We start from the raw sequence: 18,448 nt of genomic DNA, 5'->3' as shown, positions 1-18,448 counted from the left end.
TATTGCGATGCACCGCGGATCTAGAGAATGTTGCGCCGACAGCACTATTTTCGCAAGTTCCGGTGGTACGGTTTCGTCTTTCCTAGTATCTAGTATCTCCTTCTGAAGTTACTAAGGCGCTAAACTCCTGCTCAGCTGTTGTGCTCGTACTCGCCTTTGCTATCGCAACGTCGGCACGTTTTAACAACTGCAACAGCTGGGATAAGAGCGCACTTCAAGCTCGTGCTATTAAGTTAAAGCCATCGCAGAGTTCCTGTAGGGGAGCAATTTATGGCGGTCGGCTTTTTTCGCCGCATTATTTCTGAGTGGCCCAGTGGCACCGGGCTCAATAGTGTACCGCGCGCGTTACTGCGACAAGGGTTAGTTGCGCGATCGTTTGCCTGTTCAGCGCCCCTCTCCCGACTTTAAATTCATGCACTAGAAGCATGAACCCCGTATCTGTGTTGCGTGGACTGCGAAGAAGCGACGATCGGCCGACATGACAACCATTACACGAGTGCCAATTTATTCCGAGTACGTTCCGTTGAGGGCACACTCTTAGGAGTTAAGTCCGCACACACACAGTGGATGGTAAGCAGAGACACGCGCTTGAAGGTATGCGTTGCTCGCTCGCAAAGAGGTGCCGTTGGCATGGAAGAGCTCCTTCTATGGATTTGTTGTGCGCCCACATGCAGTTGAGTTAACATTCATACTCCGCCGTACTTGCTATGAAAGCTTGGTAAGCACTGAGAAATATCCCAGGGTGCACTTAAGTCTGCATAGGTGCATCAATTCGAAAGCATTTCTCTTCCTGCTGCCGGTTATGTTGCTGCGTGTTCGTTATTTTATGTCTTTGCCGTTTCTAAGCCGCGTTTTTCTAACCTCAGTTCTACCACATACGAAGACGAGGGTCCCGTTGATAGAGCATCTAGTTACACACCGAAGTACTAATGAATTAAATAGACTAACCATCTAACACACTAATTCATCAATTCGATGAAATTGCCGAATAATGTGTGAAGTAATTCACTATCTGGTCTAATCAGGTCAGTCAATAAATTATTTGACAAATTAATTAATCATTATGGTTACTCATTTGAATGTGAATAAATTTAATTGTTTAACTCAGTAATGAACGAATTCACCAATTCGATTAAATTGCCAATCAATTTGACCAATTGACTAATTCATCGAATTAATTACTTTGCTCCATTTATCATTACCCACTTTATTTACATTTTGGTGACTGAAATATGCAATCATGCTAATTAAATAATTATTTAATCAACAATTCAATTAATTACCCCTATAATGGATGATGAATAGTCCGTGCAGACACGCTCTGCTGACAGGTCCTGTACACACCACTCATAAGGCGGGAAATGCTTTCGCTTAATAAGCCACACAGGCTCAGCAGTGAGGTAGCTGAGAAAGCTGTCAGGAATTCCTTTCAGTAGAGTTGCACACTGCCATAACAAAGAACTGATGTTTCGTTGCCTCCGTGTTAGGAACATACTGTACATAATGATGCGCCTGCATCCGACATATTTTTCTGGTATGCTTCTTGCACTAGTCTAACTTCTTTAGTTTACTCCTCCTTAAGGCTTAGTAGGCAACAATAGCAAGTGTGGCAATGGTCGAGTTGTGCAGAATAATAAAATTATATGATCAGGGAAAAACATAAAATAGGAGCCGTGCGGCAAAACTCACAAGCGTGTTTTATGGCTTGCTCTACAGACGAGCTTACATCAAATGCAAAACTTGACCACACACACTGGCAAGGTTATAAGGTAGCTATTGGCTGCTATGTACCCACATAGTCTTTGCACCGTCATTCGAGCTGCGCTTCATGCCTTATGCCTTCACTTCAAGTTGACGCACACATCAATATTATTTTATTTAAATTTTTACAACAGTGTTCTCCCGCCTCAACCACAAGATCATTATAATGAGCTTGCACTGAGAAGGAAGTTTAATTTTTTCCCATCAGTAAGCATACTCACATAGATACTATGCACTGAATATTTATATTATAAATCACACAAAAATGACACAGAAGTTCTCGCTTCAAACAGCTGTGCCAAACACATCACCTTCTCCTAGTTTTCAGCAAAGTAGGAACCGCCCCATTCAGTGTCAGTGATGCCATTCGTATCAAGCACCAGAGGCGAGAAATTATTAAATGACACAAGTGTTCGCGGTAAGTGCGAAGTGGCATTTATTGTTGAAAAATGACACTTCCGACATATTGCACTCACCTATCTCAACCAATTCAACCCCTACTTCACAGCAATCACACATATTCCCTTGCAAAACATTATCGTCCTTATTAATGCCGGATGTAGAAAATACAACCCAGTCTCAACAAGTCAGATCCACACAACACTGGCGAACATCCACGCACAGTGAAACCTGAAGTGAATGAATTAAAGAGCATCTACCAAAAGCATTGTTCATGTGAATCCTTGCAAATCTAAGGAGTACAAAGAACAACCAGTTTTAAAGCAATATGCTGAATATCTAAACGAGATAGGAAATGTGTATGAAAATAACGGGATATGGGCTTTCATAAAGCCACATGAAGCCTTTTTTCAGCATAAGTCATTTTTAAGTTACAAACCAAACCAAAGGCTACCAGATGGTAGACATGAGGTTCCAGAAAATGTTTTACTGATAAACAGGCATTCATTCTAGTGGCGTTTCACTGTATGCTGTACAGATTTAACTCCTACATGGAGTGTGTCCCTAATTTACAATTTTTTTGCACATTAGTACCAATTTAAGTAGATTTACCAATCTGGAAGAACGCTATACTAAACTGCTGGATGATGAGTGACAACTTAATAATTTATGAACTACCTGTGGGAAAGCCAGTGTTAACTAGGAACGCCCTACATCTTACTTTTTGAAGAAACTCTGACATGGCTTGTGCCACGTACTATCCTCAATAAGGTCTTTAAATTCCTGGAATTCAGTGGCCTCATAATGCACAGCAAAATAATCATAACTGCAAAAGACGAAGTGGCTTCTTTTATATGGTGTTAAGGCGAGACGGTGTCTAAACAACCTCTTGCCCCCATATGACTTAAATGAGAAACGGACAATGCCATCAGGAGAGCACCTTTTGAAAGGAACTGGTGTGAAGTAAAATATCAGGGGGGAACTTTGTTGACCTAAAGTGCGGTGAGGCGAAAGCCTTTAACGGGGTGTTGCTGCTTGTGTCCCTGATGTGTGGTTAAGATGTTAATTAAGTACATAATTGCTTGTGAATCTTAAATGCTGGAGACACTCGAGGGCGTTTGGGAGACATCTGTTTGATTCGACGCCTTTCGGCAAATACTCTCCAGCATCCTAGACAATGAGAACTACATATGCGTTGCAAGGAAGTAGCGTAACATTTTTTTTCCTTATTGTCTGGCTGTGACACATAAAATTCAACAAACAAACAATTAATAAAACACACTAAACGATATGTACACTCTTTCTCAAAAGTAACCAGGCTGCATAGTTTGCTTGTTATTCGTATAGTAGAGCCCTCACGTGTTCTCTAAAGATCAAAAACTTTTTTGAAGGGGAGGGCAGGTGTTCTCCTTACCACACAGAGATTTAGAGCTTGAGGGCTGACATAATAGCTTTACTATACGACTGAGAAGCAAACCGTGCACCTTGGTTACTTTTGACAAAGACTGTACATACACACGGCACAGTCGTGGTCAGCCAGCATCAATTTGGCTTCGTCTGATTAAAATTGACGCCAATTGCACAGCGGCTCTAGTCTCGAGAGCCACTCCGGAGGCTCCGTAGCGGCTTTCTGGATGGCCAGGAACCAGTCCATGCTTTCCCGAAAGTAAGTTCGGTCAAGTCTTGCGTCTTTGTCGCAATGGTAGCCTGCCATTCTGGAGCGCCATTTACAGTGGAGGCCTATCAGCATTATTGCCAAACGGTACCCCATCCTCACTTTCTACAGGTAAGTACCGGATGCAATACGGGTCTAGTGGTAATTCTTTCTTTAGGGTTCGCTGCAATATACCCCCCGCCCCCCCAAAAAAGACCCTTCCCAAAAGTGCAAAAAAAACGTGGTCTATTGTTTCCGGCTTTCTGCAAATCAAACAGTGAGATCCCCAGGAAAAAAATTCCTTTCCTTCAAAAAAAAAAAAGGAGGATGTAGCGTAGCCATTAGCACGCTCGGCTGCGGAACGGAAAGATGGTGGTTTGAATCCCATCGTGGAAAAGATTTTCTTTCTGGTCTGACTACAAAAGCGTTATACTTCTGCTGACAACCTTGTGCTGACAACCTTCTGTCGACAACGATGAGGCATTAAAGGCTTTCATCTTAATACGTGTCTTTTAAGTCTGAAGTCCTTGGCTCTATTCCTTGCCATTTTTGTATGAAACACTACATATAAATACCAGCGCAAACCAGCAAGACACACGACTAAGAACGAGGACACACAAGCGCTGACTTCCAATGGACGTTTAGTGGGTGAAAATTGGGCTTAAGTACACATTTCTAAACAACAAAAAGAAAATATGTTTGCTTGTTACTTCTTCAAGAAGAGCAACTCCGCATCTGACAAAGCGATTGAAGGCGTGCAAACACAATCATCTAGCAGCCCGGCTATCTCCGCAGCCTCCTTGATCTCCCGCGCTATCTGGTCCGAGTGCCTGTACCGAACAGCTGGCTAAGTCCGGAGTGCACTGCTCTTCTCTCCCGTTCGGTCTTTGATGATGAATTTTCGCGGGTGCTGCGCCAAATTGCCTGTACCTATCTCGAATGTCCTGTACCGATGTTCTTACCGATGTGTAATGGATCACCAACTAGCCTGCACTCTTACCCTAATGTATGAAACAGATACATTGTTACCTTTCGTGGTTCAAGCAACCAGGGCTAGGCTGCAGATAGGTTTTTTCCTGAGGATTTCAGGGAGGGATAAATAATTGTGTGGTACGAATTTTGCATGAAGAGCATTTGTACAGACACAGATGCATAAGCAATGCTTGCATTGACGGGGCCCTTTTGATATCTGAGCCATTCTAGAGAATGTTGCGTGTCATAGGCACATTTGTCCCTTGCCACTCTCTATGTGCTATATACCTCAAACACAAGCCTCAGGATGTATTCAGCCTTCTGCATGTGCACTTCAGCTCGGTGCCTAGGCACCGCCAGTGAAGCAGTTGGGCATGGATGACAGGCCTTGCACTGTTGAAAAAGAAAAAAATAACGCCATGAGAACAGCGAAAATTGCTGGCTGTAAGTGAATGGGCACTAGGGTTTCCAGAAAATGCTTAAAAATAAAATTATGCATGAAGAAAGCCTCGGCAAAGAATAAGGTGTGTAACCTGTCTGCTTTCATGGTCAATAAAAATTAAAAGTGCATACAAATTCAATAGCTGCACAAAGAGGTTGGCAAGCGAAATCGGTGAAATAATTATTTCTTTAATTTAATCGCCAAATATATGTGAGGTTTCAGAATAGTAAAACAACAGACTGTGCCCCTCTAAGCGCTCGATGAACACAATCGACTTTTGCTTCTCTAAGCTTGTGTCGCATGTTTCGATGTATGTTATTCAAGTCGCGTGTGAACAGTTGTTTACTGGAGGGTTTCTGAGCAGAATGCCTGCGTATACGAGAGCTCCTGAGGCCCTCGCTTGGGAACGAGTTTACGGTGTCCGATAGCTTGGATGGATACACAAACAAAAAAAAGTCTGCTCAGCACGTACACTTTTGGCGAGTATCACCTATCACTTTCGCGTTGTCACGGTACGCGCCCACGTACACGACTAGACTGTTCGACCTCCGCCACCTCCGCCTTTTCAACTTTCTCTGAAGGTTTGCCACGTTAGCAAAAGCAAACTTACGACACCTAGACAGGCCTAGAAACGATCGAACAAGCAAAAATTTTGTCGGACTACTTCGCCGAAAACGCACCGCGAAAGCTATCTCCACGCACATGGTCGAACTCTTCGAAAGCATATTTACCCTTGTATGATCGCATTGCACACAGTCACATCCCGACTTATTTTGCTGCCCCTTCTAGACACAGATAGCTGCATGACCACAAAAACAACATGCCGTCGACTAGACGTCCTCAATGCTGATCGGTACCAAGAAGTTAGCGGTAAAAAACGCGACAAACAAAAAGCGCGAAGAAAGGAGTCGCCTCCGGCGAGCGCTGCGCTGCTCGCCTGCGAAATAGTGATAAAGTCGCAAAAGTCTTTTGCTGTAGTAATGGATAAGCACGGTGCCAACACGTTTCCGTTTCTCACAAACGTCGGCGGCACAGGGACACATCGGCTTCTCCCCGGTAGATTCCGTAAAGATGCAGGTCTGTTAGCGCGATTTTGCCAGGATCGACAGCCACGCCGTCGCCGCAAATTTGTGACTGATAGTGCTTGGTGGTCTTAAAGAATGTCAAAACTAAGTGCTCAGCGTTGAAGGCGCGATTAGCTGCCACAAAGCCGCGAATTTCGGTACAAGAAAAGAACGCCCAGACATTCGTAAGCGACGAGCTATGCGTGGACCTCCACTCATGCTATGTCGCCATTATGTCGCCAGGCTTCGCAGCGCCCCCTGAAGTTGGTATTGGTCTAGTTTGCTCGCGAATGGAGAAACTGTGCGAAACGGGGAAGCTAGCCCGAGAAGGCACCGGCGAGACTGCTGCATTCCTGTTCGAGAATAAGTGACACAAGAAATATTTTCTTCCAGATGTTATAAAATGGTAAAATGCAAGCAGTTTTTTTTTATTGCTCAGCGAGGAGATTAACTTTAGACACTTTGAGTTGGGCGTATGCAGTGAGCTAGTGGACGCAGTTTCTCTGCAGGCAACGAATGCGCATGCGCAGAACGCTGCGTATCTCGAGAGTTCTGCGGGCATAAATACCAACGTTACTAGAACTGAACCAGGTTCGTAGCTTCCCATCCCGGCCAGCGGCGGAAGGTGGCTCCTGTGGAGGTCACGAGAACTAACCGCGCTGTAGTCGAGTCTTGTATCCGGTCGAGCGCCGTCGTCTGCTACTGCCACAGCAAAACCCAGGAACGAGAGTTGGAGTAACCATGCCCGCGGGGCGTTTTGTTTCTTAGTCTTTCATTTAGTTAACCTCTATGCGGCATTGAAGTGACGTGTTTAAATCGTAAATATTTGCTCTCAGATCTGGCTGTGAGCACAATGTCCCTTTTCATTGCTTATCATTCAGGGTAAAAACGTGTTCTCTTGGATGTCTGAAACAAATGCAAAAACCTGTGACGGTCGTACGTCAGTGCTTAGGAGAAATTGTATTCAGAATTGTGTATATATAAGGTGGAACTACTGAGATCAACCGCGAAACAAGCGCACGGAGGAGCTAATTGAGCCCTAACTAGCGCTAATCGGTTGTCCATGCCGCCCGGTAATGCGCGCTCAGAGATGCATAGAGCAGCAGTTCGTGTAAATGGAACGTGTGCATGAGAGAACTGCCGCACAGTGGTTTTAAAATTATTTTAAAGAATATAGCTCTTTGTGCAATTCTTAAAAAACTACACGAGTAATGCTTCTTTGCGGAACACATACCTGATTAGCTTTGTGCAACGATGACAAATTATAGTCACAAAAGCTCCCAGGGCAGGGCAACGAGCCAATGGCAGTAATCTATTGGTGGTCGTGTGCTGCCGAGATAACATCGGTAATTTGTTTGAACAAACAAGTGGGCAATAGTGCAATTTTTCCTCAACACTTCTATTCCCAAAATGAGCAGGTGCCAGATATAGAGTGTCCCGTAGGACGTAAAAACTCCTCTCCTGATTGCCTAATTGGTCCCAAAAAATGATCCCCAGAATGCTGTCGGAGCTCTTCTTGTTGGCTCCGGTAACGGCTTTTTTGATTGGTCGAAAGAAGGGTCGCCAGAATGCTGGGGAAGCGTATTTAGGAGCGAGTTTTCCAACGCCAAGATACCTTCGAGAGAGGAACGGCCACGTTCCTGCTGCTGCTCGGGATCTCTGCTCCGCAGATGTTGCGCACCCCTGGGTGTGACTGACTTTTGCTGTGCGGCCTTAGATAATGCCGCGAATCATGGTAGTATTTGTTCTTTTTCCAAAGCTGCCGGCACGCCGCTTTATCGTTTTGTTCCGGATGCAAGACGCGACCAGATTTATATCTCGATTGATCACATCCACGTGGAGCCCATTCTACGTTGTTCCAGAATGTTGTAACTTTGCACGCCCTATAGCGAAATTGGCTATCAGCTTTAAATTGAGCACGGCCGAGAACGTTGTTCATTCTGTTTGTCGACCGCCGAGCACGTTTGTTGCTACGCCGCCACCGAGCGATTCCGTCCATTGTGGGCGCAAGTCAGCCCAAATAAAGAGTTTTGTTTAGAAGCTATTTTCGCTGTCTTCCTGCTCTCCGGACTGCCGTCACCACTGCGTGACATTTGGTGGAGGTGCTAACTGATGCCCCTATCACCTTCGCCCCCTTGGAGGCGCCAAAGCATAGCCCAAGCCGTCTTGAAGAAGCAGATCACGAGAAAGCTGAAGAAGCCGTGTGCGAAACAGCCGCCGTCTCCAGAAGCGTTCACAAGAATACGGACTACTACCGGACCACACGCGAGCAAAGAATAACTTCTCAACACCTACATTATCCATGGTTACCAGCCCCCATAATTTTGCACCATCCCCGACTGCCGCCCACGTTCAACGCTTCACTGGGCGGGGATCCTCAAGCATGGCTGGAACAGACTGACCGTGTCGCCGTATTCAATAGTTATAATACCAGAGTAAAGTTAGCCGCGTTTTCTTCAGGAAAGAAAGAGCTCAGCTGCTTCTACACTCACGCATCCAGCACCCGAATGAGACAGTGACCTCATACGTAGAAGACAGGGAGCGCCTTCTTCTACATGTCGAACCTGACGTGACGGAAGAGAAGAAGTTGGAACTTTTGATGCGTGGTGAAAAAGGAGTCGTTCGTCTGACCCGCAGCCTATCGACGACCGTCGCTAAAATCAACGGCGAAGAGCGATTATTGAGAAAACTTTGGAAGCATGAGTGCGCAATTTTTCTCGACAGCTCCAAGTGATCTCAACAATCCTCTTGGATGGCACAGCATCCGGAGGCGACCTGCCAGATATCACCCGCAAAACTCTACGCGAAGAGCTGCGTCGCCTGTTACCATCTTCCAACCAGCCTCAAGTAGCGACCCTTAAAGAAATCACCCTCGAAGAAGTGCAGCATGCGCTTCGCTCCCCGTCACTGACACCTCCTGCTGAAGGTGCAGCCTTGACCTCGGCCGCGGCAGTACGCGGTCCTCAGCCTCAGCGACACATCCTAAGTCCACCGCTTCGACGTGAACCAGCTGTTCCCGAACGTCGCCCCCTTCCACCACCCGCCCAACCTACGAACGATGCTCAAGCCCCAGGAAATGAGAAGCCTGAAGGGCTTCTGGCAAACGCCCGCTGTGCTTGCATTGTAGTGAAGCGGGACATAATGTTCGCCACTGCACGCCGTAGCGGTCCTCGTGGCTTGGTCGTTGACGTATCAAGACCACGCCTCCACCAACGTCCGCAAGAAATTGACGAGTACCTGCGTCGACCAGAGTATGCGCCAAACCGCCCTTGTTGCTCACCATCGCCGTCTGCCTCGCGTTTTGCCTCGCCCCGCCGCATGCAGCTACGCAGCCGCGGTGCAAGGAAGGTCTCCCAGCTCCCGTAGGGGAAACTAAAGCAGAAACCTCTGGAGGTGAGGCCGCTCACGATTGAAACGCCGAAGATTATCTCACGACCATGCCGCATTAATAGACGCCGCCCCCAACACCTAGATGCCGCACAAAATGACAACCTCGACCACGACACGAACCGCCTTCACGACGACGCTGCTACACAGAAAAACTTCGACGACACGCCCTACCCCCGATTCACATACCAGACGAAGCCGTGACACGACGACGAGGGCGATGTGCAACGCAAGAACTAGGGCATCCGACTTACAAGTGGTTATCGACATTCGGAAAGTTGCTGCTCTAGTCCACACTAGAGCCGATTACTTGGTGATGAATCGAACAATCGCTGCGCAGATGAAGAAATCCGCGACTACTTGGGACGGTCCACAAATTCGAACAGCAGGTACCACCTAATTACGGCATCGTGATGATGCGCAGTGCAGGTGAATGTCCGAAAATATCCTGCGGCATAGTGGCTAGCACACAAGAGATACGTAGCCTGAATGAATCCAGACAGGACAAACGTTAGTGTCCTGTCTAGCATTTGCCCTGTCTGGATTCCTTCTGAGTACATCTCACTTGTGCGCTAGCCACTATGTCGAATTCTAGCATCCAACTATCCCAATTAAGAGCCTTGGCCTATCCTGCGACCTCCGTTGTTCTACAGCAACGTTCTCGCGAAGTGACCTTGGGCATGGACGCTTCACGTGACTAATTTTTGCCTCACCAAATTTCACCTGACCAAGTTTCACCTGTCCAAGTTTTGCCAGACCAAGTTTCACATGACCAAGTTTCGCCAGAAAAAGTTTCACCTGACCAAGTCTTGCCTGACCAAGTTTCAAATGACCAAGTTTTGCCTGACTATGTTTCGCCTGACCGAGTTTCACCTGACCAAGTTTCGTCTGACCATGTTTCACCTGACCAAGCCACATCCGTCCAAGTTTCACCTGACCAACTTTTGCCTGACCAAGTATCGTATGACGAAGTTTTGCCTTACCAAGTATCGGCTGATCCAGTATTGGCTGACCAAGTTTCACCTGACCAAGTTGTAACCTGACCAAGTTCTTCCTGACCAAGTTTCGCGACACCAAGTTTCACCTGACCAAGTTCTCACCTGACCAATTTTCACCTGAACAAGTTTTACCTCCCCATGTTTCGCCTGACCGAATTTGGCCTGACCAAGTTTCACCTGACCAAGTTTTGCCTCACCAAGTTTTGCCTGACCAAGTTTCTCATGACCAAGTGTTGGCTGAAAAAGATTTGCCTGACCATGTTTCGCCTGAGCAGGTTTTGTCTGACCAAGTTTCGCATCATCAAGTTTTGCCTGACCATTTTCATGTGACCAAGTTTTGCCTCACGAAGTTTCGTCCGACGAACTATCACCTGACCAAGTTTTGTCTGATCAAGTTTCATCTGACCAAGATGCGCCTGAACAAGTTTCAGGCTGCACCTGACAAAGTTTTGCCTGACCAAGTTTCACCTGACCAAGTTTCGTGTGACCAAGTTTCACCTTACCAAGTTCTACGTGACCATGTTTTGCCTGAAAAAGTTTCACCTCATTAAGTTTCACCTCACCAATCTGCCTGGCCAAGTATTGCCTGGCCAGGTTTCACCTGGCCAAGTATTGATTGGCCAAGTTTCACCTGACCAAGTTTCGTCTGACCAAGTTTTTTGTGACCAAGCATTGCCTGACCAAGTTTTCCCTGATCAAGTTTCACATGACCAAGTTTTGCCTGACCAAGCTTTCACTTGACCAAGTTTTGACCAAGTTTCAATTGACCAAGTTTCACCTGACCAAGTCTCACCTGACCAAGTATGCCTCCTGACCAAGTATGCCTGATAAAGTTTCACCTGCCCAAGTTTCTCATGACCAAGTGTTGGCTGAAAAAGTTTTGCCTGACCATTTTCATGTGACCAAGTTTCACCTGACCAAATTTAGTCTGACCAAGTTTCACCTGACCAAGTTGTGCCTGAAGAAGTTTCAGGCTGCACCTGACCAAGTTTCACCTGACCAAGTCTCACCTGACCAAGTATGCCTCCTGACCAAGTATGCCTGATAAAGTTTACCTGCCCAAGTTTCTCATGACCAAGTGTTGGCTGAAAAAGTTTTGCCTGACCATTTTCATGTGACCAAGTTTCACCTGACCAAATTTAGTCTGACCAAGTTTCACCTGACCAAGTTGTGCCTGAACAAGTTTCAGGCTGCACCTGACCAAGTTTTGCCTGACCAAGTATCACCTGACCAAGTTTCGTGTGACCAAGTTTCACCTTACAAACTTCTACGTGACCATGTTTTGCCTGAAAAAGTTTCACCTCACTAAGTTTCACCTCACCAATCTCTGCCTGACCAAGTATTGTCTGGCCAGGTTTCACGCCACCAAGTATTGATTGGCCAAGTTTCACCTGACCAAGTTTCGGCTGACCAAGTTTTGCGTGACCAAGCATCGCTTGACCAAGTTTTCCCTGACCAAGTTTCACATGACCAAGTTCAGCCTGACCAAGTTTTGCCTGACCAAATTTCACCTGACGAAGTTTCACCTGACCAAGTTTTGCTTGACCAAGCTTTCACTTGACCGAGTTTTGACCAAGTTTGCCTTGACCAAGTTTTACCTGACCAAGTCTCACCTGACCAAGTATGCCTCCTGACCAAGTATGCCTGAGAAAGTTTCACCTGACCAAGTTTCTCATGACCAAGCGTTGTCTGAAAAAGTTTTGCCAGACCAAGTTTTACCTGACCAAGTTTTGCCTGACCAAGTATTGCCTGGTCAAGTTTCACCTGTCCAAGTTTCACCTGACCAAGTATGCCTGACCAAGTTTCACCTGAGCAGGTTTTGTCTGACCAAGTTTCGCATCATCAAGTTTTGCCTGACCATTTTCATGTGACCAAGTTTCACCTGACCAAATTTAGCCTGACCAAGTTTCACCTGACCAAGTATCGCCTGACCAAGTTTTCATGCGACCAAGTTTTCCCTGATCAAGTTTTGCCTGAGCAAGTTTCACCTGACCAAGTCTCAACTGACCAAGTTGTCTCCTCACCAAATTTCACCTGACCAAGTCTCGCCTGACCAAGCATGCCTAACCAAGTTTCACCTGAGCGGGTTTCGTCTGAACATGTTTCGCATGATCAAGTTTCGCCTGACCAAGTATCGTGTGACCAAGTTTTGCCTGATCAAGTGTCACTTGACGAACTATTGCCTGACCAAGCTTCCGGCCGTGGCCATGGTAGCTGCATGTCGTTAGAAACAGTTGGAACGGGGAATGGTAGCCCTCCGCTGCTGACGTAACTAGCACTGCATGAAGCGTTGCATGCGGATTCGGGCGCCCCTATTTGTAGAAGCGGGATTTTTTTTAAATATGTTTAAAATGATACGCTTGCTTTAGAGTCCTTGTACGCGGCATGAACTATTGTTGGCCTATACTTTACATAATACAAGCATATTATAGCTCACCTGAAGCACTTTTCAGGGACCATTTAATGCCATCTCTAAATACCTGAAGCTCTATGTACTTCAGCCAAGGCATTTTCTCTTATGTTCAATACAGGTACCTGTTTTTTGTAGGTATATACGTGAATGTAGATCTTTTGGAGCTGATTTTCATACGTATCCCAGTTTAGTCACCCCGAATTTAATGGCTGAAGGCATCAATTCAATTTAATCTGATCATCAGGGCAAGCTAAAGGGATGTGATTAATCTAGCAAAAGTTTAATCATTGCAGTTGGGTCAACGATAGGAGGAATAAAATTAATATGTAATAAAAACAATAACAAGCCCAAAGAGGAGCCCTGCGGCACTCCAGAAAGAAGTTCATATTTGTCGGGCATACGTGTTTCGATTCTGACACTTTGAAGACGGTTTTGTATGTAAGCCCGAATTCACAATATTATAGTTTTCCTTATTTCTAGCGTTAGTAACATAAGAAAAGTAATTTATGACGTGGAACTTTATAAAATGCCTTCGAAAAGACTATACATACAATATCTACCTGCTGGCATTCTTCTACAGCTCTCGAAAAGTCACGGACAGTTTCGACTGTCTGTTTGACTGTCGGAAGTCCATGCCAGAAATCTCGGTTAAATGGACATAATAAACCTTTTTTTTACAAAAAAAAAGAAGAACGTGTATTGCCCCCTCGGTGAATTAGTGGATATGATGCACGGCTACTGGCCCGAAAGACGAGAGTCCGATCCCGACCACGGCGGTCGCATTTCAATGCAGGCTAATTGCTAGAGGCCCCTGTACTCTGCGATGTCAGTGAACTCCGAAAGAACCCCTGGTGGTCGAAATTATCCGCAGCTCTCTGCTCAGTGTCTGGCATAACCTGAGTCGGTTTGGGATGTTAAACGCCGTAAACCGTAAGCCACAAGAATGTGTTTTGCTATTACATGCTCTCAAACCTTACAACATACAGAAGTGAGTGAGACGTCTATGGTTATTTTCCGATTGCCTATTACCACCTGTAAATACCGAAAGAACGGTGCCACTGCGCCAGTCCTGAGGTACTAAATGACACCGCAAAGATGTTTATAATAGTAGCCGCAAGTAATACGACATCCATTCAGCGTTCCGTTGAACAAATGCCGCCGGTATATCATCTGGAACACACGCTTTTATGCGAAGTATATTAACGTAGGTGTCGGGCCTTCGCGCGACGCCCGGCGGTGGCCACCATTGAGCTTCAAGTGACGTCACGTGATGACGTCACACCGGCTGCAGATGGCGCATCATATTGCGCCGTCGGTCGCCTCCCGGCGGGGGCCACCATTGACCTTGAAGTGAGATCACATGATGTGGCGTCACGTGATGACGTCATACCGGCTGCAGATGGGGCCTCATATCGCGCCGTCGGACGTCGCCCGGCGGAGGCCTCCACGCTTCGGTTCGCGCCGTCGCGCGCGACATGGCGGCGCCACCACCATCGCTGCATCACGTGATATGTGACGTCACGCCATGGAAGAGGCGGCGCGCGCCCGCCGTCGCGTCAGTCTCTGTGCCCGCAACCGCGCCAGCGTCTTTGCGCCGGGCGTGTATGCGGTCAAGATGCCTCCAAACGCTAAGGACATGCTTCGCATCCACTGGGCTTAACCTTGATATGCCTCCAATTTTTTTTATACAACGTAAGAAAGTGCTTAAACACTCCTTTCCTTCTAACGTGTAGGTCGTCCATGGAGTACTGCAGTGGGGAGACTAACGATCACTGCCACTATCAAATCTATTGTAGATGAAAACTGTCTGGAAGAAGTAGTAAATAGGTTCACAATATTGCTTTTTTTCTGTCAAGACAACTTCGCCATCCATTATCTGTTCGAGTGCGTTTAGCTCATCTGTCAAATATTTCCAGAACTTTTGTGGCGAGCATTTGAGGAAGTTCTAAGGCATTTCATTGAAGAACGTTTTTCCGTGCTACAAATTCAGCTTACAGCTTTCTTTTGGCAACTGAAAATTCTGTCACATTGCTTTTTTTCCTGCGTAATCTTTTTATTTTACGCTCAATGTGAGTAATGTGTTCAGTTACCCAAGGATTATTCTGTTTTAATTTCTTTGATCGTGTGTGAACAAAATGATCATTGCAGCATATTGTGACACCCATGAGGAGGCGATGCCTATTCTGTTTGGTCGGCATCTCTGAATACGCAGAAGATGAGAAGAACGAGGTGGATGCGTCTCATGCTCGGCAAATGCACCCTGGCCAATCCCCCACCGTGGGTATGTGCCATTAAGCCTGAGGACATCATCATCATCATCAAGTAGACCCAGCTGGTTCTCGGTAGCCCGTCGTGGCCAGAATACACCCCCTGGTTGTAACAGCTTAGTAGAGCTGCGAGGAACACAGGTTCCTTTGAAGACGGATTCCCAGCTTTACATTCGCTGCAGTCGTCGCATTGTTGGTCTGCCACCTTCTGTGCTCTTGATGTCCCTGGACGGCGACGCTTCGAGGCCTGTGCCCAGCAGTTCGTGGCAGCATTACCGGGAGCTATGGTCATTCGCGGGCTCATCCAGCGACGAGGTCGATGAATGGCTCACCCATTACCTACGGGTGAGTCACTACAAGTCGAACTCCTCCACCCGCCTAGCCAGCGTCGTGTTTTTCCGAATCAACGCGGTCCTAACGCAGTATGACAACCATGAGGATTCTTTGACGACATGGCACCGCTTTGTAGAGGAGCTCAAGAAGTCCTTCGGTGACTCAGTCGCGAAGAAGAAGCGTGCGGAACAAGTGATTGCACAAAGGGCTCAGCTCCTCGGGGGAGACCGGTATCAAGTACATTGAGGACATCATTAAGCTGTGCAGGGTCGTCTCTCCTGCCATGACAGAGGAAGACAAAGTTCTCCATTTACTTAGAAGATTTGCCGAAGACGTCTACAATTTTCTTACCGGTAAAGGAAGTCTCAAGTCTGTGTCTGACGTCATTCAGCACTGCCACACTTTTGAGACATTGAAAATGCGTCGCATCACACCGAAATTTGGACGTTTGGTTGGGGTGACAACGGTGGCAGCTGTAGACACCATCGTCATGTGATCTGGCTTCCACAACTCGCCAGATCGTTCGCGAATAGTTGACGAGTTTGCTGGAGCTCACTCGGAATTCCTCAGCGCTCCCTCATGTGTGTCTCACGCCCCCTACTCCGCCAGCCACCGTTGACGCAGCGGACTTTGAAGAGCACCGGGTACCAGGAGGGCTACGGCCGAGCTGCATATCGCGATCGCCCCCGGAGCACAGGCCCCGCTTTTACCATCCTACGCCGGCCACATACGACGACAACTTTCGGCCCAGTCCTTCGTATGATTACCTGCCGGCACAGCCTGCTTCCGGTCCCTCTCTTGTGTGTTACCGCTGCGGTCAACCTGGTCACATCTCCCGATTTTGTCCCCGCCGACAACCATCCTGTTACGGCTCCTCTACCTATCCTACGCGGCTGAATTACCAACCCATTCCTTCTTGATACCCATCCTACCCGCCTGATTCCGGCAACCCATGGTCTGCACAAATGCGGAATCGTTCGCCGGCATCAGATAGAAGTGTGACACCGCCTCCAGCTTTCCGCCCTCGTCGATCGCCATCGCCGCTACGCCGTTCCTGCTCGCCTCCGCCGGAAAACTAGTTGGCGCGGCCGATGGGGGTGAGGTCGCTGGAAGTCTGCCGCCGGAAGTGATACCCCTGCCTGTAGTTATGTTACGGAACTAAGTGCATGTGCTAGTGGATGGTGTACCTATGATGGCTCTAGTGGATACCGGTGCTACTGTTTCAGTTATGAGTGCTGCGTTTAAGTGTCTATTCGCACGTAAAGTTTTGTTTCGATGGGACAAAAATGTCCAGTTTTGTGGCGTGAATGGCGAACCGTTGCCAGCTGTTGGAGTGTGAAGTGTTAAGGTTTTCTTGAGTGGCAAAGTGTTCAGCACGGAAATCGCGGTGCTCGCCCGGTCGACGCACGACGTTATTCTTGGCCTCGACTTTTTGCCGATGTGTGGCGCTAACGTCGACTGTCACGCCGGTGAGCTCCGCTCTGGGAAATGATACATCACTGCTCTTGTGGAAGGCTCGTGCAGTGGAGAGAGTGTGTTCTGCGTTACCCGAGATACTGTCTTGCCTCCTTCTTCAGCTGTATGCGTGCTGGTTTCCTGCCCCGATACCACTCTGAGCGTGTTTGATGCGACTGTGGAGCCGAACCCCTTGAACTGCATGAAGAAGAACATCTTAGTTCCTCATGCCATGGTTTCCATCAACAACGGAAGCACTGAACTGTGGACAGTGAATTGTTCGACAGAATCTGTAGTTGTGCCTGAAGGCCTAAAGCTTGCGTGATGCAGCCCCGACACGCTGGTATCCGTTGCCTTGGTTACCGACGTCTCGGGCAAAGCGGCACCAGAGCTTTACGACGAGTCGCAGTTATTCCGCATGATCGACAATTTGCTTTCCACGCATAACCGCCGTGCACTGTTGACCATCCTCCTGCTACACTCCCCTGTGTTTGACTTTTCACAGCCCGGCAGCCCATATTCCATGCCCTCGTCTCGGACCCTGCACAGGGTTGACATGGGCGCCTCGCATCCGATCCGCCAAAAGCCCTACCGAGTGTCACCGTCTGAATGCAAGGTTATCAAGGAACAGGTGCAGGAGATGTTAACCAAAGGCGTTATACAAGAGTACGCGAGTCCCTGGGCTGCTCCAGTAATCCATGTTCAAAAGAAGGATGGATGATAGCGTTTCTGCGTGGATTACTATCGTCTAGATGCCGTCAAAAGAAAAGACGTATACCCCCTCCCTCGAATCGACCATGTCACCGACTGCCTTTTTTCAGCCTCCTACTTCTCTTATATCGATCTCCGGTCGGGGTATTGGCAAAACCCTATACATCCCGCGGACAAGGAGAAACCAGCGTTCATTACACCTGACACCATTTATGAATTTAATGTAATCCCATTCGGCCTTTATAATGCGCCCGCCACCTTCGAGAGATTTATGGACACTATACTCCATGGTTTGAAATGGGAAATATGCATGTGCTACCTAGACGATGTTGCCATTTTCGGAAAGACATTCAGTGAGCACAACGACCGTTTATCTCTCGTCCTGGACTGTTTGCGCAAAGCTGGCCTTCTGCTTAATTCTAAAAAGTGTCACTTTGGTGCGCGTCAGACATTAGTGCTTGGACACCTCGTTTACAAAGACGGCGTCAGACGTGATCCTGCGCAGACTGCAGCTGTCGAGTCGTTCAGGCCACCACAGTCTGTCAAAGAGCTGCGGAGTTTCTTGGGCTTATGCTCTTACTTTCGCAGCTTT

This window comes from Amblyomma mixtum, chromosome 3 (genome assembly GCF_055824585.1).
Source record: "Amblyomma mixtum isolate Tamu chromosome 3, ASM5582458v1, whole genome shotgun sequence".
NCBI classification, from domain to species: Eukaryota; Metazoa; Arthropoda; class Arachnida; order Ixodida; family Ixodidae; genus Amblyomma; species Amblyomma mixtum.
Note: the sequence above shows the minus strand (reverse complement) of the source record.